This window comes from Mastomys coucha, unplaced genomic scaffold, assembly GCF_008632895.1.
Source record: "Mastomys coucha isolate ucsf_1 unplaced genomic scaffold, UCSF_Mcou_1 pScaffold15, whole genome shotgun sequence".
Lineage (NCBI taxonomy): Eukaryota > Metazoa > Chordata > Mammalia > Rodentia > Muridae > Mastomys > Mastomys coucha.
Window position 1 is genome coordinate 155,237,397 of NW_022196897.1, and position 24,100 is coordinate 155,261,496.

The 24,100-nt window shown below is 46.5% G+C and overlaps 2 long non-coding RNA genes across 4 annotated transcripts in view; both read right to left on the reverse strand.

The window, feature by feature from the left end:
- Positions 1-2,634: 2,634 nt before the first annotated feature.
- LOC116092552 overlaps positions 2,635-24,100 on the reverse strand; it is a 22,911-nt gene continuing 1,445 nt past the window's right edge. Inside the window, exons 2-3 of one of the 3 annotated variants that reach the window (XR_004119314.1) lie at positions 16,475-16,650; positions 2,635-2,826 (exon numbers count right to left, since the gene is read on the reverse strand). This is a non-coding gene — a long non-coding RNA (uncharacterized LOC116092552). Of the gene's footprint in view, positions 2,827-15,021; positions 15,464-16,474; positions 16,689-24,100 lie in introns of those variants that run through there. The other 2 variants (XR_004119316.1, XR_004119315.1) reach the window with 2 other exon arrangements.
- The window catches only part of LOC116092553, a 1,357-nt gene continuing 624 nt past the window's right edge, over positions 23,368-24,100 (reverse strand). The window contains exons 2-3 of the long non-coding RNA XR_004119317.1: positions 23,912-23,975; positions 23,368-23,754 (exon numbers count right to left, since the gene is read on the reverse strand). This is a non-coding gene — a long non-coding RNA (uncharacterized LOC116092553). The remainder of the gene's footprint in view (positions 23,755-23,911; positions 23,976-24,100) is intronic.

Below are 24,100 nucleotides of genomic sequence, written 5' to 3' on the forward strand. Positions count from 1 at the left end.
GGTGGAGGGAGAGGGAAAGGGAAGGGGAGAGGGAGAGGGAGGAGGAGGGGGAGGAGGAGGAGGAGGAGGAGGAGAGCAACTGTGATGTTGAAGTCTAATAAGGTTTTATCAATAAGACTTCTCTAGCTCTCAAAACTACTTATTGTCCTGCGTCACTGTTCTTGTGATGGCAGGAGATGACAGTGTCTGTGCGATGAACTGGAGCGAGGTGAATGGCCTTCTGGTGCAGCATGGGGCTACCACGGCAGGGTTACTGGCACTCAACATGGCCACGGGCCAGGGCAGAGTGAGAATTCATTACTCCTTATAAATTGTTTATTGCTGGAATTTTCCATTTCTTATTTTTCTTGCCGCATTTGGCTTTGAAATCGAGGAGAGTGGAACTGTGGACAAGGCTGTACCTTCTACCCGGTGGGATGGGATGAGATCATTACCGGAATATTCCATCAGCTGGCCTGTCACCAGAGAGGTTCCTTTGTCATTACTTAAATAGATAAAGTTAGTGTAATTGCCCCAATTTCTAGCTAATACATCCTCAAGGAATCCTTCTGGAAGAATTTTACCAATCCATCTCGACCCATCTGTACAATATATGTCCTGTTTTTCATTTAGTGAGACTCAGCTTCCACAGAGACTCACAATATTTCCATGACTGCCTTCTGGGGTGTTAGCTAGTTTGAAAACGCAACGTGTTCTTTAGAGGCCTCTCTTTCCCCTAATATTTAATTTTTCAATGAACCATTTTTGGTGAGTTTGAACATTACACAAAGAACATTTTCTTCATTCTTTTTAATATTTAAAAAGCACTGCAAAGCAGCAGGGAAACCCAAGCTGTACGGTCTCACCCATGACAAGGTACCAGGGTGCTAGGAGAAGCCCTAAACTCCTGCAGAGAGGGGCTTTGTGCAGGATGTTGAAACAATGTTTCCTGTTGCTGCTTAGCACTGATGGTTAATTTGTAGGCTTTGGCCGGTCTACCTTGAAGGCGTTTCTAGACTGGGTTGATTGAGTGAGCAAACGTACCCTGAGTGGGCAGTGTTTTGTTACGGGCTGGGCTCCTCCTGGAGTAAATTAAACAATGGAGAACCAAGCTGAGCAGCAGCCTCCATCCGCCCCAGCTTCCTGACTGCAAACTCCGGCGACCAGCGGCCTTAAGCTCCAGCTGCCCTGCCTTCCTCCATAATAGGCTGCACCCTCACACTGTGTGCTAGAAATGCGAGGTTCTGGGGTGGGGGGATGGTTAGAGAGGTGGCTCAACAGTTAAGAGGATGTATTATTCATGTGGAGGCTCTGAGTATGGCTCCCACCACCCACAGCCAACAATCAGCTCACAGCTGCCTGTAAGTCCAGCTCCAGAAGACTCGACATGCCTCTGGCCGCCTTTATGTACACACATTGTGCACATAAATAAATGATAATAAATCTATTTAAAAATGGCACCCTCCCTTTCTTCAGTTGCTTTAGCATTGTATTTTATTACAGCAATAGGAAATTAACAAGCATGATGAATAAATCAGGCTTTCAAGGGAAAGAGATGTAAAAAAATTAAAATTGCATATTAATTTATTTTGTGTGCATGTGTGTGAAGATCAGAAGACGCTTTCAGGACTGGCCTCCTTCCTTTCACCTTGTGGGGTGGGGATTGAACTTAGGTTGTCGTGATTGACAGGGAGCACTTTTACCCGCTGATCCACCCCATCGGTCTGGGAATTACCCATCCTACAGATGCTATACACAGACGCTGGGTATATGTTGTATGAACAAAGTAACAACAGCACAAAGTGAGAATTGGATGCTCAAGTTCCAGGAATACAGCTCTGTAGAGCGTTTTCCCCATCGCATTTGACATAGAGGGAAACCGAGGCAACAGAGAGGCTGATGAAGCTGCGCAGGTCACCCTGTCAGGCAGCAGAGGAGCACTGACAGAAAGTCTGATCTTATTTAGAATTCTTGGTCCCTACCTGAAGGAGGCAGCTTTGAACTTGGGAAGCTTCCCCATGGCATGTAAAGATGCTTGCTGCCAAGCCTGACTATGCAAGCTTGATCCCTGAGACCGTGGTAGAAGGAAGCACCCATTCTTGCAAGCTGTCCTCTGACCTCAGCCTGTGCCCCACCCCCATAAATCATTATAATTTTTTTGGAGACAGAGAAAGGGGACGGTTTGCCTGCCTGCTTCGTGGAGTCCAGGTAGCCTGTCTCCAAGTTCTCTGCTAGCTTGACTGTGTGGTTGATGGTGAGGCTAGCCAACTCCCAAGATTCCAAGGCTTCTGAATGCAGAAAACAAGGCGCTGCTGCCGGAAGGGCGAGTAGGGGAGAATTTAATTCAGGAAGCATGTGACTGTTCGGCAGCCTCATTAACAGGACTTCAGCTCTCAGAGCATCCCTGGCTGGGGCTGGGCGGGATTCAGAAACCTAACCCACACCTCTTGGCACTGTCCGCGGGGAAATCATGTTTGTGCCTGTTGGAATGGCCCTGGATGGGTAGAAATCATTGCTGCTTCTCTCATGGCGTTGCTATGTGGGACTGCACCATCACAGACAATAAACAGAAGGAAGGAGGGGGCTAAGCAAACAGAGGGGAAAATAGAAGCAAAAACCACAGCACACTGAAAAAATATCCATAAACTAGTTGTGTGCGCGTGACTTTTTTTTTCTTCTCCTTTTCTTTTTGTCTCTCTGGTTGCTCTGATGGCACAAAGGAAATAGACAGAATAAAATCACATCTCAGGAACACCAACATAAATTCCCCCTTGCTTTGACAAGTACGTAATTTTCTTCAGAGATGTTCTTCACGTCTGGAGAGTTACGAGGCAATTTCATTCCCATCTGACAAATTTACAAAGAAACATTAGAGAGAAGGGATTAGGAAAGCCAGCAAGCTTTATAGACTTTTTCCTCAGGCTGTGTTTCCCCTCCATCTCTCTGGGCTTCCTTGAGGACCATGCATGAGTGACTCCCACAGTGTAGACCCCAGAACTGAGGCACGAATGGAGAAGACAAGAAATGTGCTCTCAGCCAGCTAATTGTATTTACATTTTAGGGGAAGGAGGCAGGACTTGGGGGGTGGGAGGGAAGATGTGCATTGGCAAATGGTTAAATGAGGTCTCCAGGGTGTGGATTTCAAGTGGTGTTGGTAAATGTCGGACTCAGCTTAAAGGGAGAGGGAGATGGACAGAGGCAGATGGGGAGGATAGTGAGGAGAGAGGGAGAGGGAGGGAGGGAGAGAGAAAGAGAGAGAGAAAGAGAGAGAGAGAGAGACGGAGAGGGAGAGAGAGAGAGAGGGGAGAATGGCCCTGGAGTTCTGATGATTATGGTCCAGCCTGTGCCTCCTGGCAAGAACAATGACAGCAGTTACGTTGCTTTTCTCACAGGATCATAGTTTCTGTTTTGATACTGTCTACTGGTAACTCCACTGGAACCATTTAGAGCCACCCTTTGTCCTGAGTCCCACATCTCAGGCATATTTTGGTCCTGGGTAAGGGGAGACAGCTGGCGACCACACTGCTGCCTGCTCTGACTCTCAGACTTGAGTTGCTTGGGCTTTGAGTCTTCACTATTCCCTTAAATGTTTGCAGTCTTGATGTATTTACTTATTTGGTTTGGGAATCTGCTAACTAGCAGGATTAGCACACACACATGCACCACACAATACACACATAATACACACATATACGTACAAAACACACACACAATACACACATAATACACACATATACACACATAATACACATAATACACACATGATACACACATATACATACAAAACACACACACAATACACACATATGCATACCAAACACACACAATACACACATATACACATACAATACACACATATACACACCCTCAAAAACCACCACATACATAATATACCCAATACTCACATAACACATACACATATACATACACCACACACACAATACACACATAATACACACACACACACAACACAACACCACACCACACACAGTGTACACATAACACTCACACACTCATACACACACATACATACAAAACACACACACAATATACACATAATACACACACAATATACATACAATATACACATACACACACAACACATACACAGTACACACATAACACACACACACACACACACACACACACACACACACACACACGAGCATGAAAATATATTGATGTATTTTCACTGTTCTGGGATTACTAGAAGATTTTAGCACGGTCCCATAAGGGCTTCCTTCAAATCTGGGATCAAAAATCCCTGCAGGTTCACAAGCCCAGGAAAACCAATTCCTTTCCTGCAGTTGAGATTAAGAACAATGTCTTGTTGATTCTTGAGGACTTGGAGGCTAGATGACAGACACTTTATAACCTGGATTTAGGGAATGAGGTGTAGGAGGGACACATGGCTTCCAGGGCCGGCCTTGAGGAAGAGCCACAGAGCACCCATGCATGTACATGCACATGTGCTTCATGTACAAGGTGGCCGAAGAAAGAGGCTGTGTTTGTGGTGCGTTGCTATTGTCCATTCTCAGAGCCCTGCTCGCTGGGTATCAGTAGCCACGCGATGACGACAATTCGTCTGCCAAAAGACTGCGATTGAACCTCATCTGTGTAATTAATTCCTTCCCAAAGATTTCCCGCTCACCACCATGTTTACACCCTGTGTCCTTTGCAGGTTTTTACCCAAATATGCAAGCGTTTCACAACAGATACTTCACATAAGTAAATTCTCACAATTAAAACTCTCTCTTTGGTCTGTCTGCCTTCTGAGTATGCAGAACCGGGCTTGCCCAGCCCCGGGAACCATTGCCTTGAGGAAGGGTGTTCGTCTGGAGGGAGTCTTGTGGGTGCAGAGGAAGGCCAGTTCCTCTGCTCATCTCTGTCCTGGAGGAGGACTGTCTAGCTCAGTGGGATGAGAAGTGTGGATGGATTTTTTTTTCTCTCAAGAAAGATAACTGCAGCACGGCTGGGAAATTAGATTGATCATGATGAGAGAGATAAAAATTTAAAATATCCCCTGGTAGGGAATTTTTTTTTCTTTTTATTTCTGCGTTTGAATCTTTTAAATACTGTAACTTTGGGGGAAGTTATAGAGACATAAAAGGCATATTTGAGCTGCTTTGGGGTTTATGACAACCACTGGATAATACATTATTTTGAAAGCCTTTATAGTATACAGTTACAAACTTCCAGGAAATCTATTAAAATGCAGCATTAATTAACATAAACTTTTTATAGTGTTGCTAATATTCTGCAAACAACTAAAAGTTTAAAAGCCCTTTTTACAGGCATATTTTTTTTCCCCGGCATGTACCCTGGGATCATGGTGCATTATGGGAAACAGTAAAGGATGGATAGAAATGAGTTTCCCTTGATTGTTCTGATGGGCTATTCACCTCCATATCTGTCTTCACTTGAGCGAACATAAAGACAAAGGCTTTGTCGGCTTTATTAACATTCCCTCTTCAAGCACGTGTGATGGACCAAGAGCAGCCATGCCAGGACTTGAAAATTCACCTTTCCTTATAATGATAAAATAATCTCTGAAGTCACCTTAGAAATCCCGCTGATGTCCGAGAATCCTAGGGGATGGTGCTCAGCCACGTCCTCTCCTCAAACATTTACACCTCACTTGCGGGTTATCCCGGGCTTCAGACTACAGGTAAAACACTCCTGGGCTTGACTCTTAGCCACGTTTTGGTTTTGAAGTCGGCTGCTTCCTGGTTGCTTTCGTCACCGTGACCCTCCCCATCCCAAATCTTGACCATTTTAGAAAGAAGTTTGGCATTTCTGGTTTGTAGCCCTGAAAAAGAGGCTTCAGTCTCTCTGTCTGAAGGGCAGTGCCTACCCTAGCCAGGGCTGAAATAAAGATGACATGGCTGTAAGTCCTGTGTTCCTAATCACTTTCTAGTTAGGCAGCGAGGGCATGGCGGTGTGGCATCAGACCACATTGGGTGTGCAGTCAGGAGGCAGAGAGATTAACACTGGCACTTAGCATGTTTCTTTCTGTTCAGGCTGAGATGTCAGATCCAGGAGTTGGTGCCACCCACGTCTGGGAAAGTCTTCTCTCTCAGCTTGGAGTCCTCCAGAAACATGCTCACAGACAACTTACTCAGAAGAATTCCTCTTTTGTGATCCTAAAATCCAGTCAGATTGACAATGAAGATTAGCCAGTACAGACAGATAAAACTAACCATAGAGTCACCAAATTCCAGTATTTATCTATTCAATAAATGCATGATATTTTTATCCCCATGGGACGGGACTGCCCTCCCACGAAGAAGAGAAATGAGCCAGCAAAGAATTAATGATAGGATCTGCTGGATTATGGTCTCTGCTCTTCTATATAGAAATTTCAGGAACGATCCCATCGATGAAAGTAGTTTTCTGTGAAGAGAAGTCCAGGCAAATGAACTGTAATTAGTCAAATGCCAAAGTGGGAACAGGCGGGGCATGCGTGTGGGTGTGGCCGGATCCGAGCGAGAGTGAGGCGTGGTGCAATATTCCTCTGCAAGAACTTAATTCAGGTGAGAAGGAGTCATGGGAGGAGGTTGAGGGCCAGAGCCACAGGATGCAAGTGTCTAGGTTTCATGGTTAAGTTGGAGGTTGGGGAAAATAGAGCAAAGGGCAAGCAAAGGTGAGAAACCAAGAGTCACTGGTGATTTAGCCCATGTCATGGCGGCTGGACAGTGAGGGTGGTGAGCAGTGGCTGGAGTTACCATGTATTTCAATTTAGAGTCAGCAAATTCAGCTCGGTGTGGTTATGAGATTCAGGAAGGGGAGATATCAAGAGCGGATGCCACACTTGTGACCTGGCTCTCTAGAGGACAATATTAACATCTGTTGTGCTGAGTAAAATTAGTGAAAGCAGACTTATTTAAGTTGGTAGTTTATCTCTATCTATCTGTCTGTCTGTCTGTCTATCTATCTACCTACCTACCTACCTATCTACCTATCTATTTATCTATTGTGGGTTAAAATGGTGGCCTGGGTCTGGCCCAGGACTTGGGCCACTGGGCAGGATGCAGGAAGTTTGACTGTGAGCACCTCACACTGCTGCCGGGCAGGCATCAGGCTGTGAGAAGCCGTAGGATCCCATTCTGGGGGTGGGGAGGGTACAGTCTGAGGTCCCCAGGGAACTGCTGGGAGCTGGGCTCTTGGGTCCCCAGCCCGCACGGAAGAGAAAAGAGCAGGAGGAGAGTTCTGGCTGGTTCTCACGTGATGAGAGCATCCTAGGCTTGTTTGGGTGGGTGGCTTGGCTTGGTGAAAACAGTGACTGGGAATGCGAGAGAGGCCTCCTGCATGAGATTAGGTGTGGCTCTCTAGAGTGAGAAGAGGCAGCCCATGGTTTTAAGACATTTGTTGTCATGGTGGAGGGCTGTGATGAGGAAACTGTACTCAACTTTCTCAGGGCAGGCCTGGGGTTAAATACCTTTTGCAGGGAGGAGTGTCTGGGAAGGAGAGCTTAATTGGCTAAACCCTTCAGACCTTTAGGTACCTCATTAAAATGGAGATCTGTCTTAAGGCCTCATGATTTGTAGTAATGTCCTCTACCTGTGGAGGGGCTTGGGTGTTCCCCTAAGTGACTGATGACCACAGAACTATGGAGAGCTGAGGCCTTACGTCAGGAGCCTGGTGTCTAGGAATTGTGGCAGGCAAATGCCTTCCATTCCTTGCAGTTATCTGCTGGGTCTCCGAGGATTAAAAATCTAGCTTGACCAGAAAGCAGGCTGCCTTTCACGGCCCCTCTATCTACCAATCTATCTATCTATGTATCATCTATCTACCTATTATCTTTCTATGTGTCTATCATCTATTTGTCTGTCTGTCTGTCTGTCTGTCTATGTCTCTATTATTTATTTCTATCTGTTTATCTATCACCTATTTCTCTATCATCTATCTACCTAATCGTCTATCTGTATGTCTATCTATGTATCTTTCTATGTATCTATGTATGTGTCTATCTTTCTATGTATTTATGTATCTGTGTATTTATCTATATATCTTTGTATCTATGTGTCTATGGTATGTATGCATGTATGAACATATGTATGAATATATGTATGTATGTATATGTCTGCCTATCTATCTACCTATTTGTGTGTGTGTGTATGCATGTATGTACACATGTGCCATGGTGCTCATATGTGGGTCAGAGGACAAATTGAAGGATGTGTTTTTTTCCTTCTACCATGTGTGGCTTAGGGGACTGAACTCAGGTGGCTAAGTTCTGTGACAAGAACCTTTACTTGCTGAGCCATCTTGCCAGCCCTGAAGGTAGACTTCTTTTGGGTAGAGAAATAAGGAGATTGGACTCTCATTTTTTTTTCTCATTTCTTTACGTTGTCACATATGTCTCTCCTTTTTGCTATGTGATCATCTGATATCCACACATTATTTGAATCACAGTGTCTCCCTAATTTCAATTATTTATACTAAGAAACAGGCCGCATTCTGCTAAGTCAGAGATACACGTCGGATGTGTCTCTGGCCGCACCGCCCTCCTTTTTCTTGAATGTCTGTCCACATATATGCTGCTCACATTCCGTTCTACAAGGTACATAGCCAAACCCAAGGACAAAGAGGGAGGGCCACTCACTATCCACCAACGGTATGGCTATTATCATTACAGTAAAGCTACCGTCCAGACCAGGATGAATCAAACAAAATGAATCCATATGGTCATGCTGCAGATGCCAAAGACCTGAGGGGCCAGAGTCCCTGCATCCCTGTTCGTGGCCCAAGTACCCAAACATCTATGGAGCAAGTCACCTTGCTAGTGAGTCTGCCTCTTTGCTACTTATTAATTTCTTACTATTTATGTAAATCCCTCCACAATAACACTATGTTCTTTGCCCATCTCATGTTTCACTTGCTACTGCGTGGTAAGTCCCTAGTCGAGTACTGCACACAGTAGGTCTAGTTTTGTGTTTAGACACATTTTCACTGCTGGGGATTTTATCTGAAGATTGGTTTCCTTTTGCATAAAGTTGAATAAAAGTAGAATAGAGGAACACAGAGACACAAAGCCACAGCAGCAGTGCAGATGCCTTCTGAAGCTGTGTGTATGTGTGTGTGTATGTGTGTGTGGGGGATGAACATTGGAGCGAGCTCTGCCTGCCTTGGGACTAATGGGAATGCTGGGGTGTTTTAACCAAAGTTGGGGGGTGGTACATGTTCTCGAAGGGTCAATTAAAAATAAGACAGAATCCTCATGCTAATCAGATAAAATTATCAGAAGGGCAGATTTCTCCTGACATCTGCCAGTTGAAGGAGCTGTCAGGGAGGCTGGAAGGTTGGGGCTTCTCAGAGGCAAGTTTTGATTTTCTGATTCTTGTCTTACTTAACACTAAGGTTGAGGCATGACAAACACCTTCCCTTAACCCTCCTTTACTAGGTTGTTCTTTGGTGGAAAAAAAATGAATCTGTCTTCTCAAAACTGGGACAAGAGCTAGCTAGAGGGGATTCCTTTATTTCTTTTGCCAAAGATAACTCTGGAGATTAAAAAAGAATTCTCTTGGAGTTTACGAACCCAAGTCCCCACAGACTGTACACTGCTTCCCTCTGGTGCGGGGTGGAGGCGGAGGAAGGAGCAGGCAGGGAGAGCTGAGTGGTTCCTAGCCCTTCTCTTGCCCTGCGGGCTGTTCGTCAACCTCAGACTCTCCCAAGGCCAGGGCTATTAAACCCTACGCCCTGCAGAGAATTCCAGCCCCCCCCCCCACAGTATTTGGGACCTGGAATCTTATAAGATACGGGCCTTTCTTGCTGATGGCTATGCTTTGTTTGTGTGACACAGCAGTTAAAAAAAATCACATAGTTTAAAAAGTAACTCCAGGCCTGGAATGATGACAAGCATGAGGACCAGAGTTCAAGCCCCTGGACCCACGTAACAAAGCCAGACACATCTTCACAACGCCAGCCTGAAGGCCGAGGCAGGACGATAGCCAGGGCTTGCTCACCAGCCAGCATCTGGTCCACTTGCTCTGGGCCAGCGAGAAATCATGTTACAAAAGAAGAAAGATGCCTCACGGGGAAGAACATCTGAGGTGGTCTTTTGGTCTGCACATGTGTGCGTACACACATACATGCACACAGGATCACAGATGCTCACGGTGTGAGCCCATGTACTTGCACGCACATGAATGGGCATGCACGCACATACTGAGATATGCCAGTTAATTCTATATGCAGTGTTTAGAAGCCGGGATATTTGGGTATCCACATGAAGATTAGAATTTACGGCTTTGTCCGGAATCTGGAAGCTGTCTTTTTAGGGCCACAGCTTCTCTGCCACAAGTAGCTATGGAAAATCTACCGGCATTTCTAAAAGCTCCATCACCATAGGCCCCCTCAGTGTGTGCCCAGCTCAGTCTGCTCAGTTGCTTTACATGGCTGGCCCATTGCAAGCAGTCAGGAATGGACTCCTGACCTCTGTGTTTATGGTATCGCTAGCTGTGATGTAGATTGCTGTAAATGGTTCAGATACCATCTTTAATTTCAACAGCAGCCGCTCTTTAGTTCCCGACTTTGACTTTTAAAAGCCAGTATTGTTAATTATCCTGGCGAAGCGTTCTCTGCTTCAGACTCGATAAAGTCCCTGCTAATGGATCTGATCTTTGGTGGGTTAATCTTTGGTGGGTTAATCTAAAAGATACCCTTTCTCTTTCTTTCCCCTTCTGGTGTTTTCCCTTTCCTAGCATCCTTCCTGCCAATGCACTCAGCATTCGAGAAACCTTCAGGTGTTTAGGAGCCTTGGAGAACCTTCCAGGAAATGCGGCAACTTTGCCATGTTGTCAGAGGATAAAAGTGCACTGTTCTATCCAAAAGCTTTGTGTAATTTTTTTTTTTTCAAATTCAACATTCAAGTTAAAAACTTGGATGCTTCTCTGCCTTACATTTTAATGAGTAGCTTTTTCTAAAAGGCTTAAAAAATTCCACAGACACAAAAGTTTCAATGCTTTGCCCAATAGTGTGGCAAGCTGAAGGGACGCGCTGGTTCTGTGCCTTTTGAAAAGTGCAAATGCTCAAATTGGGGCTGTTGGGATGGCTCAACGGTTAGGAGAGCTTGCTGCTCTTGCAGAGGACTAGGGTTCGGTTCTCAGCATCAACACTGGGTATCTCCATTGCCTCCAGGGGAGCCGGACTGTCTGTCTTCTGACACTGTCGTCTGGCTTCTGTAGGCATTCTTGGCCATACACCCCCACACATACACATACATAAACTAAAGTAAATCTTAATAAAAACAACAGCACTCAAACAGCATTCAGGAACCAAGACATTAGACAAAGAAATACTGAGTATTATGTTCTCATGTAGTGACCGTGTCAATGAAATATGTAAAGCAGGCAGTTTCTTATGGATTCCCCAACCCCCCCCCCTTCCCATTGTATCATTTTCTAGGTATGTGTGTGAGCCTGGGTGTCTGGTAAACTTTTATGAGTTAAATCATTCTTCCCATTAGTTTTTATTGTAATTACCACCATGCTTATTGTAATTTCTGATCGATCTTCAATTGGTTTTGCCTAATAACACTTCATCTTGAGGTTGTCTACGCCTGCAGGCTGCTCAGTTATGTGGCAAATGGTTTATCTATAAACGCTCAACACTCCTGAGAGTTCAATATTTCGAGGGATCTCTTTGTAAAGCAAAGAATGCTTCTGGTGTGCAAATAATATGGTGGTGAGTTTTGCATTCGGATGCACGTCGATGCTACCCTGGCCAAAGCTCGTCTCCCCTCCTCCCCCTTCAGCAACTGCGTGGAGTTCTACGCTGGCTTGTCAATTCTCTTCAGGCCTATCCTTCCACTAGGCTATAATTTCCACAAGGGCAGGACTCATGCCTTTGTCTTCCTCCCCACCTCCACCTCCCTCTCTCCTTCCCTCCCTCCTTCCTTCCTTCCTTCTTTCTTAAAGAATTTTCTTTTGAATTCTGCACACATAGTGTCCACTGTGTGGGTATGTGCATGTGAGTGCAGACACCCTCAGCAGCTAGAAGAGGGTGTGAGATCCGCAGAGCCTTAGTCACAAGTGGCTGTGAGTCACTTGATGTGAGTGTTGAGAACCAGCCTCTGGGCCTCTGCAAGAGCCACAGGGAGTCTGTGACACTCAGCCATCTCTCCCACCTGCTTCCCTTTCCTTTTAACGAATTTGAGGGGAGTGAAATATGTGAAACTTAGGAGGAACCATTTGAGTTGAGTCGGGCTAGTTTATTTGTACAGTTAGGTGTTACAATACCTCCTCCAGGAATTTTCTGATTTTACTGAACAGAAATCCCTTGACCATTAAATACCAGTTCCCCCTACCTTCTCCTCCAGCCCCTGGAAACCAACATGGTTCTGTCTATAGCACTTGGACTGGGCCTTGGATGAGTGGAATCACACAGCGGTCTATCCCTCTGAGACTGGCTTGTCTCATTGAGGATGCTCATTGAGGAACCGTGAGGCGCCTGTGCTACACAACAGAATATCTTTATGTTCTATAAACATGTATGCTGATAGTTAATGTTGACTATTAGCTTGTCAGGATCTAGAATCATCTAGGAGACAGATCTCAAGGTGTGTTTGTGAGGGAATTTCTAGATTTGGTCAATAGAGGTAAGAAAACCTATCCTAAATGTAGGTATTACCATTCTGTGTGCTGGAGTCCTGGACTGCATAAAACAAGAAAGTGAGCTGGCGCCAGCATTCATCTCTCTACTTCCTGACTAGACGCAAACTGACCAGTTGCCTCATGGTCACCATGACTTCTCTTCCAGTTTGAGGAGTGCGTCCCAAGCTGAGAGCCAAGAGAGACCCTTCTTCTCTGAGGATGCTTTTGTCATCACAACCAGAAAACAGGCAGTATGTCTCTGATGAGCAAATACATAAAAGCATACACCTTGTGTAGTAGCTCTCTTCAGACACACAGTAGGGCTCAAGCAACACCCTCTTCTTGGTTTGTGGTAAGGACCCAAGCGAGTCACCAAGGCAACTTTTAGGAACATGAAGAACCCGCCGTTTTTCCTGCACCTGTTGTTTAAATCCAGCATATGAGAATCGAGCCTGTGGTGCACTTTCTTGTAATTTGGGCTGCCTTCTGATGGCTGCTAATTAAACAGTTGGTGGCGCACTGTTTGTCTTCCATCTACCTCTACACTTGTCAGAAGCCAATGACAAACCTAGAGAAACTGGGGGGCACTCTGATAATTAAGGTTTGGGGGGCTTCTTCACTGACCTCATCATGGGCCAATTGCTTTCCCTGCCTCTGTTGAAGGGCAGCTGACGTCTGACAAAACACCGGCCTTCTCGCACAGGCCCAGCAGCAGGAAGCTTTCCCACCTTTTAATGGCTGAACACATCTCATCCCATGCAACTCTGACAAATTGAGAGTGCATTGTCAAAGTTGTTGGTGGAGAGGACTGATTGGAAAAGAAGCCTGGATACATCCGAACACACATAGAGACACATACACAGACACATACACACAGACACGCATGCAGACACACACATAGACACACATGCAGACACACACATAGACACACATGCAGACACACAAACACACATCACACACACAGACACACACACCACACACGCAGACACACACATAGAAACACACCATACACACAGAGAAACACACACAGACATACACACCATTACACACAGACACACACCACACATTGACACACATAGACACACACACAGACACACACACAGACATACACACAGATATACAAATACACACAGAGACACAGTCACACATAGACAACAAACACATAGACACGCACACACGCACAGATACACACAGAGACAGAGACACACACATAGACACGCACACACGCACAGATACACACAGAGACACACACACATACAGACACGTACATAGACACACATACAGACACACAAACACACAAGACATACACACAGACCCACACAGATATACACACACAGAGACACATATACACAGACACAGACACATACACAGATACATACACACAGACACACACAGAGACACACATATACAGATACAGACACATACACAGATACATACACACAGACACACACAGAGACACACATATACAGACACAGACACATACACAGATACATACACACAGACACACACATACAGACACACACATTTTAGTATTAGCCTCTAAATGTAAAACATAACCAATGCGAAGCCTTCTCTGAATTTGTAAATGACACAAGCAGACATGGTTTGGCCGTCCACATTCTGGTGGGATCCCCTTAAAGATACAATGGACAGGGAAGAGGCCAGGCAGGCTCTGCAGTGTTCCTTTAAAGTCGATGCTATTGGGATTAGAGAGAAAGCTCAGCTGGTAAAATGCTTGCTTTGCAAGTACAAGTTCAGTCCCCCAGAACAAAGAAAGCAGGAGTGTCCAGGTATGTATGGAATTCCAGCATGGGGAGTTAGACACAAGTGCTTCCCGTGTGCTCACTGGCCTGCCAGCCTAGTCTATTTGCTGATTCCAATGACACACTTTCTCCCCCTATTTGGAATTGCTGGATGCTGAGCAGAGAGTAAGGACGAAAGGCTGGCCAGGGACAGAGGTTGAACTTGGGTGAATGTAGACCTTCAATCCTTCACCAATGGAATGTCCTGGAACAAACACTGCTCCTCAGACTATTCTGTGCTGGCCCACGATGGCACCCATGTGGTTACATCCACACCTTGCACAATTCCTGGGTACAGCATGGGAAGGGCATGGCTTTGGGCAGGTGCCACTGCATGAGGGAAGATCTTGGAGAAGCAGCTGGGTGTCTGGAGCCGCACTCCAGGAACTGGGTAGCAATCCTCCTCAGAGGCAGGTCTGGGTGGCCCACTCTCTGCCCGCCAGAAGAAAGGCAAGCGGGATAATTGATACGGATGTAGCGGTGCTGCCTCCTGTGAGCCCTGACTGCTATACCTGGCTGCTTGGTCACACCCAGTCATTTGGCGTCTTCGTGGGTAGGCTTCTTACCCACAATGTGGTGTCAAATGGCACTTGTCTGACAAGGCAGTCTGAGAATACCGTGGGAACAGTGGATTTAGACACTTAACGTCGGCTATAAATCATTATTTATCCTGTGATAGTACTTCATATCATACATAAGTGATAGTATTAAAAACTAGCATTAGAGACAAATGCTCCTGTGTTTGTAAGAGAACACACTAGTGTCGTAGAGGTAGCGAGGGTTCTTCTCTCATAGAAGACAGTTGTGTTTTGCTTTCGCAGGTTTGAGAACTGCCTCGGCTTCTGCCTCTGGGCTGCCCTGGCAGATGAGACACAGCTGTTTCTGGCCCGTGTGCGTTTCCCCTTCTTGCCAAATGGATGGAAACCTTGACTCTTAACCTTTACCTGAGATATTTCTGGAGAGGAGGGATTTGTAACCCCTCCTTCCCCCCACCTGAACCCCCATCAAAGCATTGTGGGCTACATTCTGGCTGTGCCAGCTCCTCTCAGCTCGGTGGTTCGGTGGCTTCTTCAGGCTCCCACCAGGATCCTAACAGTGAAGACATAATGCTAAGATTAAGCAAGGTTGGTTACACGGGTAAATGAAGAGGACTCAGAGCTTGGTTTGAACAAATCGATGTTGTAGATCTTAGGGAGACTGGAACCTTGTCAGAATTTCAAAGCTTTTGTGCACACTGCCCTGACAGCGACTTTCCTAGTGCAAAGAGTACATTGCTTGCCATGAAGGCTGTCATTTGGTGTGTGCCTGTATGTGTCTATGGGTGCATGTGCATGCGTCTATAATGTTCATTGTGCATATGTATGTGTGTATATATTTGGAGCCCAGAGTATAACCTCAGGTGTTCCACGGGTATGTCTTGTGACAGGGTCTCTTACTGGCTTGGAACCCGCAGAGGTAGTGAAGCCACGTGATCAGCAAGGCCCCAGGGATCATGTCTCCGCTCAGGTCATGTGTGTGCCACCAACCTACCTACCCTTTCTGTCAGGATGTTTCTTTCAGCCTGTCCCCCTTGGTGATAAAGCCTATACTCTTTGTCAGTTAGGACCGTGGTTTGTTTTGCACAGATTTCTCCACCCCTCGAGGAGCACAGTAAGTATTTATTTCTACCTTACAGAAATAGTGGTCCGGACTGGTGTGGTGATCCTGCTCTGTAACGTGTGGAGAACTGGGGCTGGCTTGCTCTTGCCAGTACTGCCTTCTTTGTCCCCAGGACTCAGCATGACTGTCAGTCAAGTGGGGGGAGGGGCCAGCAGTCCCTTTCATTTCAGGACAAGATAGACATTTCTATTTATTTTTTGAGACAGAATCTCATGTAGCCTAGACTGGCCTCAGATGTTTAACCAAGATGACTTTGAACTTCTGATCCTCCTCCCTCCACCTCAGAAGTGCTGGATTACAGCTGTGTCCACCATGGCTATTTTATGTGGTGCTGGGATTTAAACCCAGGTCTTCATGCCTGTGAGGCAAGCACGTTAACAAACGAGCCACGTGCAGCCTGGATCCCTATTCACACACTTTGAATTACATAGTCCCTCTTACCTGTACACAAAACCGTGGGACACGGATGTCACAAGGGAGTCTCGTCTACTGCTGGCTGCTCCTGAGCGGGCACACGAGCTGGACTTAGTCTCTCCTTGGGACTGCCATGATGCCGGAGACTGGCTTCCAGTTGCCCATGCAGCTCACTCTGAGACTTGGTCCTGGAATCCCTGCGGCTGGCGGGGAGAAGGCTGCTCTTGGTGGGGTTAATTCTCTGGGAAATGACATTCTGGAGTCACTCATCTCTGTTTCCTCTTGGATTTACGGGACTTTCTTACCCACCTAGGTAATTTCGACCAACTCTTTGGACCTGGGCTTTTTAGCCGGAGTGCTCTTGTCACCTGCAGACACTGTGCTTATCACACCTGAGGGACTGCCACTGCTGTCATCTTGTGGGTTACACATGCTCATGTGCAGTGTCCCCTCCTATTCCAGACAACGGTCTTGTGAGACTGTAGCTGACTGGGACCCACTCATGTGCTTCTTGCTTCACTAGGTGTGCTGGCTAGCTTCATTGATTAATTCAGGAAGGAGGGAGGGGAGGGAGGGAGGGAAGGAGGGAGGGGCCAGCCCACTGTGGGTGGTACCATCCCCTAGCAGGTCATCCTGGGTTGTATGAAAGAAAGTCGGTGAGCAAGCTGCATGGAACAAGCCAGTGAGCTGTGTTTCTCCATTGCCCCTGCTTCAGTTCCTGCCTCCAGGTTCCCGCCTTGAGTGCCTGCCCTAAATTCCCTCAGTGATGGAGTGTGACTTGAGATGTGTAAGCAGAAATCAACCATTTCCTCTCTAAATTGCTTTTGACCAGTGTGTTTTATCAGCGCAGTAGAAACCCTAACTAACACATCAGGAGCAGGGGTACCTGGAGGGCGGCATATCTAAAATGTCTCCTGCACTGCTGCTCAAGGTTCTTGGGGGAATGAGATCAATGTTGTGTTTGGATGTATGTTTGTGGTATATGTGAGTCAGAGAGAAAATGTGGAAGACTTATGAAACTGGCTTCCCTATTACATACCAGAAGCCTGCAAGCTGGAGGGCCAGGAGAGCAGAAGTAGATCCTTCTGAGTGCAGAGGCCATATAATCAGGTAGAGCCTCGATGCTCTAGAACAGTGGTTCTCCACCTGCGGGTCTCAACCCCCACAGGGGGTCACATGACGGACATCCTGCCTGCCAGATATTTACATCATGACTCATAACAGCAACAGAATTATAGTTATGAAGTGACAACAAAAATAATTTTATGGATGGGGGGGTTACCACAACCTGAGGAATTGTATTAAAGGGTTGTAGCATTAAGAAGGCTGAGAGCCACTGCTCTAGAGGGTGGGGCTGGAAAATCCAACTCCTGAGCTGGAGTCTGTAGAATTGAGAATCAGGGGCTCTCATGTCAAGGGGTAAAGAATGACGTCACCCATGAATCAGACATTCTTCTCTTCTGGAAACGCCCTCCCAGACACAGTGGCAACAATGTTTCCCAGCCAAGTTCTTTCTGACCCAGGCAAGCTGACACAGTGAGCCACCAGTCACAGTAGAAGAGCTGGCGAGCTGGGGCTGGAGCAGGTCCTGCCCTTGGAGGCACCTTGCTATTTCACATCTGGTTTCTGCTCACTGTAGCCTCTCCTCACTGAAGGGCCAGGCCTGTGACCACCAAGACTTTTGTTTCTTTAGTTTGGGGCTGTATCCAAGGACCAGAGACTCAGTGGGTGCTCCTTTTTATCGAAGGGTTCACCTGAGCCAAAGAAATGTTAAGTGCTGACGTGGGCCTCAGTCTCGAAGGCATTCTTCATAACTATTACTTTAGATTTGGTCCATCCGTGACCTAAACATTTGGCATTCTTGTTCCTAGCATTATTGTTTTTAGCAGCCAATGTTTATTGTAAACATCACAGAAGTTGGTCATTGTGATAAGCCCTTCAAGCCACTGTCCAATGATCCTGTAATCATAGCATGTTGGTGCTGTTCATTCTCATTTTAAGGGCCAGGAAGCTCAGGCTCAGGGAAATTAATTGCCTTTTCCAGGATCACACCCCAGGTAGGGTGAATTGTCCAAACTCAAGCTAGCTGTGACTTGAGAAACTGTTCTCAATAGACAAACTCTTGCCGAAGGGCATGTACCTACATACATGCATGCATGTGGTGTGTGTGTGTGTGTGTGTGTGTATGTGTGTAAGAACTGAAAGACAACCTTGAGAGTTCTCCACTTCAGTCTTTGGACAGAGGGTCTCTCACTGGCTGGGAATTCACCAGGTATCAAGCCCCAGGAGCTCACTGTTCCATTCCCAGTTCTGGGATCACAGGTGGGCACCACCACACCCAGTCATTTTTTCCTTCAAAGGATCTGGGGATGGAGTGGCAGTTTTCACGCATGCTTCATTCCCTGAATGATGGCCATGGCTCTGGACACACAGGCCCTGTAGTTCTTCCTCACATACTTCTTACTGAATTGCCTGCCAGGTGGAGTCCCCATTTGGAACTTGGGCTCAGCTAGCTGGTACTGGTTGAGCCATGTTTCTAGATACCAAGAACAGTCATTGCCGTGAGTGGCACAGAATCCAGGCAACCCCTGGGCACTCTTCGGTTGAACCACAGGCATAAAGCTTTCAGTGGCATTTAGATTATTTTTAACCACCTGTTTCCTGTAGCACACGCTGCAGACTGAAGTTTCAGGAGGTCACACAGCAAGCACATTAGTCTGTTGCCTGTGTCCTACTCAAGGACAGCACTCTACCCATGGCTGGTGTCTCTGCAGATCCTTCTTTGAGACCACCCATCTCTCAGTAAACTTCACAGGTCCCTCTTGTTTGACACCCAGTTTGTTTAGTGGCCTTACCCCTCTCCCCTTCAGACCCTCCTCCCATGTTGAAGGTTTTCTTCATTTAATCTTATGTCTTCATCAGAAAGTCTCCACTAAGAAGAACCAGGAACCGAGCCCAGGCATACATATTACCACTCCAACTGCACATGGAAAAAGATTCTCCTTCCAGTGTTTTAAGGTGCCGTATCTTGAAGGTGGAGAAAGTTAGATCAGAAGCTAAGAGCGCTTTCTGCTCTCACAGAGGACCTGCACTTGGTGGCAAGTACACACATTGGACAGTTTACAATTGCCTATAACTCCAAGTCCACAGAGTCTCACACCCTTTTCTGGTTTCCATGGAGACCTCCCCACAAGACAAATAGGTACTCCTGCACACACACACACACACACCACATATACAACACACACACACACACACACAAACACACACACACAGAGAAGCACATACACACATACACATGAGCACATAGACACAGACATGCACACATGCACATACACAGAGGAACACACACACAGGAGAATACATACACACACACACACACACACATGAGCACATAGACACAGACCTGCACACATGTATACACATACACACACACAGGAGCACAAACACACACAGGAGCCTATACACACAGCACATAAACACAGAATGCCCACATGCACACACACACACACACACACACACACAAACACACACACAGGAGCACATACACATATACACATGACCACATAGACACAGACATGCACCCCTGCACACATACACATACACTCACACAAGCACATAGACCCAGACATGCACACATGCACACACACACATAGGAACACACACACAGGAGCATACACACACACATGAGCACATAGACACAGACCTGCACACATGTATACACACACACACACACACACACACACACAGGAACACACATACAGGAGCATACACACACACATACACACATGAGCACATAGACACAGACCTGCACACATGTATACACACACACACACACACAGGAGCACACACCACACACAGGAGCATATACACACAACACATAGACACAGAATGCCCACATGCACACACGCACACACACACACACACACCTCTTATAAAAGACGGTCGTCTCTGCCATTGCTGGAGTTGCCTTATCTTCTCTGAGTTCTGCAACCCAGAGGCAGGAATATTTTTTTTTCCATATTAATTTTCATTTCCACTTAAAATATAGAAGAGTAGTTATTATCTCCTCCATGTTGGTCAAACGGCCTTTCTGCTAATGATGCAATTAGTGAAACGAAACAAGACAAAAAGGGGGCGGTGGAATCTTTTCAGTTTTACAAAGTCAACGAAGTGGCAAAATTCGCCATGTTTGCTGTGTGTGCAAAATATCCCTCAGTGCTGCGCTGTGGTAATGTGCTTTTTTTGGGGCAGCGATTGCGGTTGTGGAAGCTAAGTCAGAATAATTTGATGACTGCTTGCAAGATGAACTTTCTGAAATGCTGCCTCCTCACGGTTATCAGGTTTGGTTTAGAGTGGGCAGAGTCTCTCTGTCAGCCTGGTCACACCCAGAATGTTTCCCGTGCTCTGGGTTTCCTTACCTGGCTTCCCTTTGTTACCAACTCTCTAGACTGGGGCATCGCTTCCTTCCTAGACTCCTGTTTCCTACTAACAACAAGCCATATTCTTCTCAGTAGAACCCCTGGGACCACCTCTCGGTCCAGGAAGTGCTTGTCCCTGATGCCTTCTGTCCCCGGGCTCTCACTCACAGGTTATCCGGTCCCACGTGGATGTCTGTTCGGCCAAGACTTTGCTGGAGCTGGCTTGTCGGCTCTGGTGAGTGATTTCAGCATATCCCTCTCCATCTCCTGCCTCCAATAGCATCATCTTGGTAGCTCCAGAGGACCTTCTGGACACACTTGGTGTCAAGATGGTCAGTTCTGAAACTCCAGGGCAGTTATGGGAGGCAGCTTCTGGTCTTCCCTTCTCTTATGCCCATTACCACTTTCTTCTATCTTAGAGAAGCTTCCAGAATCTGGATGCTCAATTTCCCCCTCACTGTCTTTTTATTTATGGCTGCAGAGTATCCTGTGAACCCTGTGGGTGGACAGAACATTTCTAAGTTCTTGTTGCCCTGTGTACAAGGAGCTGAACATTTTCCTCAGATTCTGATCCTATTTGCACACTGGCTTCTCAGCCTTCTGGGCATGGCCTTTCCAGGAGATAATGCATGAAGAGCTTACCTAATGGGCCGTGCTACATGCTCGCAGAGGTATCTGTCTCCAGGTCTTCCATGGGACTGACTGGCTTCTCTAGTTACTGTTTTTCTCTTTTCTGTAGTTCACTCGTAGGCAGGCACTCTCCACTGCCCCACCCTGCCCCAGCCACCTGAGTTATGGTGCCAACTCTTACCAGCCCCCTGCTTCCAGTCCTACCAGACTCTATTCTCTATTGACAGACAGCCCTCTCCTTCCAGGATCTTTTGAGGGCTTCCCTCTCTCCCAGAGGGAGCACCCGAACTCAGCATGGCTGTGTGCTGCACACAGGCTCCTTCGCCAGTGCTGTCTCCCACTGGGATCTCACACCTGCTCTCAGCCATACTCATCTCCACAGTCTTTGAAGCTGCTTTTTTCCTTACTCCCACCTACACACAGGATTGTTGCTTCTCCTCCTCCTCCTCTCCTCCTCCTGTCCTCCTCCTCTTCCTCCTCCTCCTCCTCCTCCTCCTCCTCCTCCTCCGCCTCCTCCGCCTCCTCCTCCTTCTTCTTCTGGAGCCTTCCATTTGTAGGTCCTGATAACAGTTTGATATATTCACTGCTGTCTTCAAGGAAGAGACTTATCCTGTTTAATATTCCTGGCTCCTCCTCTTCCTCTTCTTTCTCTCTCTTTCCTTCCTCTCCTCCTCCCTGCCTCCCACCTTCTCACCTTCCTTTCTTTTATTTGTAGCCACCCGGCATACAACAGGTCAGGGCCAGGTATTGCCAGTTTTGCAGTTGTCAAATGTTTATCAATGGAACTTTATGAAGGACCGCAAAGTTATGCCTACAGCACCACACAGCTTGTTAAAAGGAATATTAATTGCAAAAAGAGGCTTTATTTGCTCTCATAGCCCCTGAACTCTGACCTCAGATAATAACAAACAAGTATGGCTGTGTGCCAACAAACTCTCTTATACAGGTAGGGAGCCCTCTCTTTCCTTTGATGGTGAAAACCATACCGGAGCCCCCCTTAGAGCCAATGTTTGGATTTGGTCTGCAGACTGTGTTTTAAAGGCCTGCATGTAGAAGGGTCCATGTAGGATGAGTTACATATATAAAATATCTTCTGCATACATCAGAGTCTAACCTTCAACACGTGGATTTGAACCAGTGTGACCCCACATCACATGGGCTGTCTGACTCTACGAGCTTCTACTCGCAGCTTTACTGTCCCTTGGAGGACAAAGCTGACAGCGTGAACTTTGGAGCTGGGATCTGGTTTACCCCAAAACTGTACTCTAGTTGGTTGGCCCACACCTGCCATTGCCAGGTCATACATTTTAATAAGCAGAATGCAGGTGGGGATGGGGCTCCGGGTGTTTTCAGCTCTCAATATCCACGGCTTTTTCTTTACTCTCAAACACTTAAATTTCCCGGGCTTCAAGCCCCAGCCTTCATCTTTCTCAGCAAATACTTGGGAAAAAGAGACCGTAAGACCCCAGGAAGAGCACTCCATGTCCTCCCAGCGAATAAGTTAAACATAACAAATGGAAGCTTGCAAAAGTCGGAATTGTAAAACTAATAGGGCCGTTAAAACCAGCTTCCCTGAAAATTATGCATTGGTTGGTCTGTTTCTTATAATGGCGAATAGCAACTCTTGATCGTTCATCAGGGCTCATGCCATAAATTAGGTTTTGAGAGAGGCTGCAAAATTCTTTACAGCCTTGCAGGAAGCCACCGTGGCCGACTTTGGAGCCCAGTGCTGGACTCTGGCCGTGCTGTGCAGATCGGATCCCCCGGTGAAAGTTTTAAAATGGTAACAAGTTGTCAAATGTTTATCAACGAAATTTTATGAAGGACTAAAAAGTTATGTGTATGGCACTGCACAGACCATTAAGGGAATAATAACAGCAATAAAGAGACTTTATTCTCATCAAGACTTATGTGGCAGCTAGCTTTCCTCCCCAAACTCCGTTAATGGAGGCTGGGAGAGTTGAATAACTCAAACCTGTAAGGAGAGACGCTTGAAGCACTAGACAGTGAGCCCGTGTTGTGTGTTGTATCCTATAATGGATAGGAGGGAGCTAGCTCTCCAGATATGTAGATCCCGCTGTACCTCCAGAGAGAGATGCTCAGACTTGAAGCTCGGCTTTGCAAATGCCATTCTGAGGGTGGCTAGAGGGTTCTGCTTGGCACGGGGAGATGGTGGGCTTTGGGCTTAGAACAAGTGGGCTGGGTTTCAGATCTTCCCCCAATGTCTTTATGTTCTTTCTCTACCAAAGTTCTCTTCTGCGTAAGAGGAAGGCTGGGAGTGAAAAATCTACCTTAACGGGTTTATTGTAACCTTTAAAAAATAAAGTGTGTGGGTACAATGTACATATGGAGTCAAGAGCAAAAATAAAACTTTCATAGTCAGGTGTAGTGGAATGGGCCTCTGATGGCTTACCTCGGAGGCTGAGACAGGAGGATGGAGAGCTTACTAGGGTCAGCTTGGGCTGCATATAAGACCTCTGGGAATGGTAACAGAAAACAAATCTCATCTCTTTTACCTGGTAGGGTTAGGATCAATTCTCCCTCCCTCCTTTTCTCCTTCCCTCTTTCCCTTCCTCCCTCCCTTCCTCCCTCCCTCCCTCCC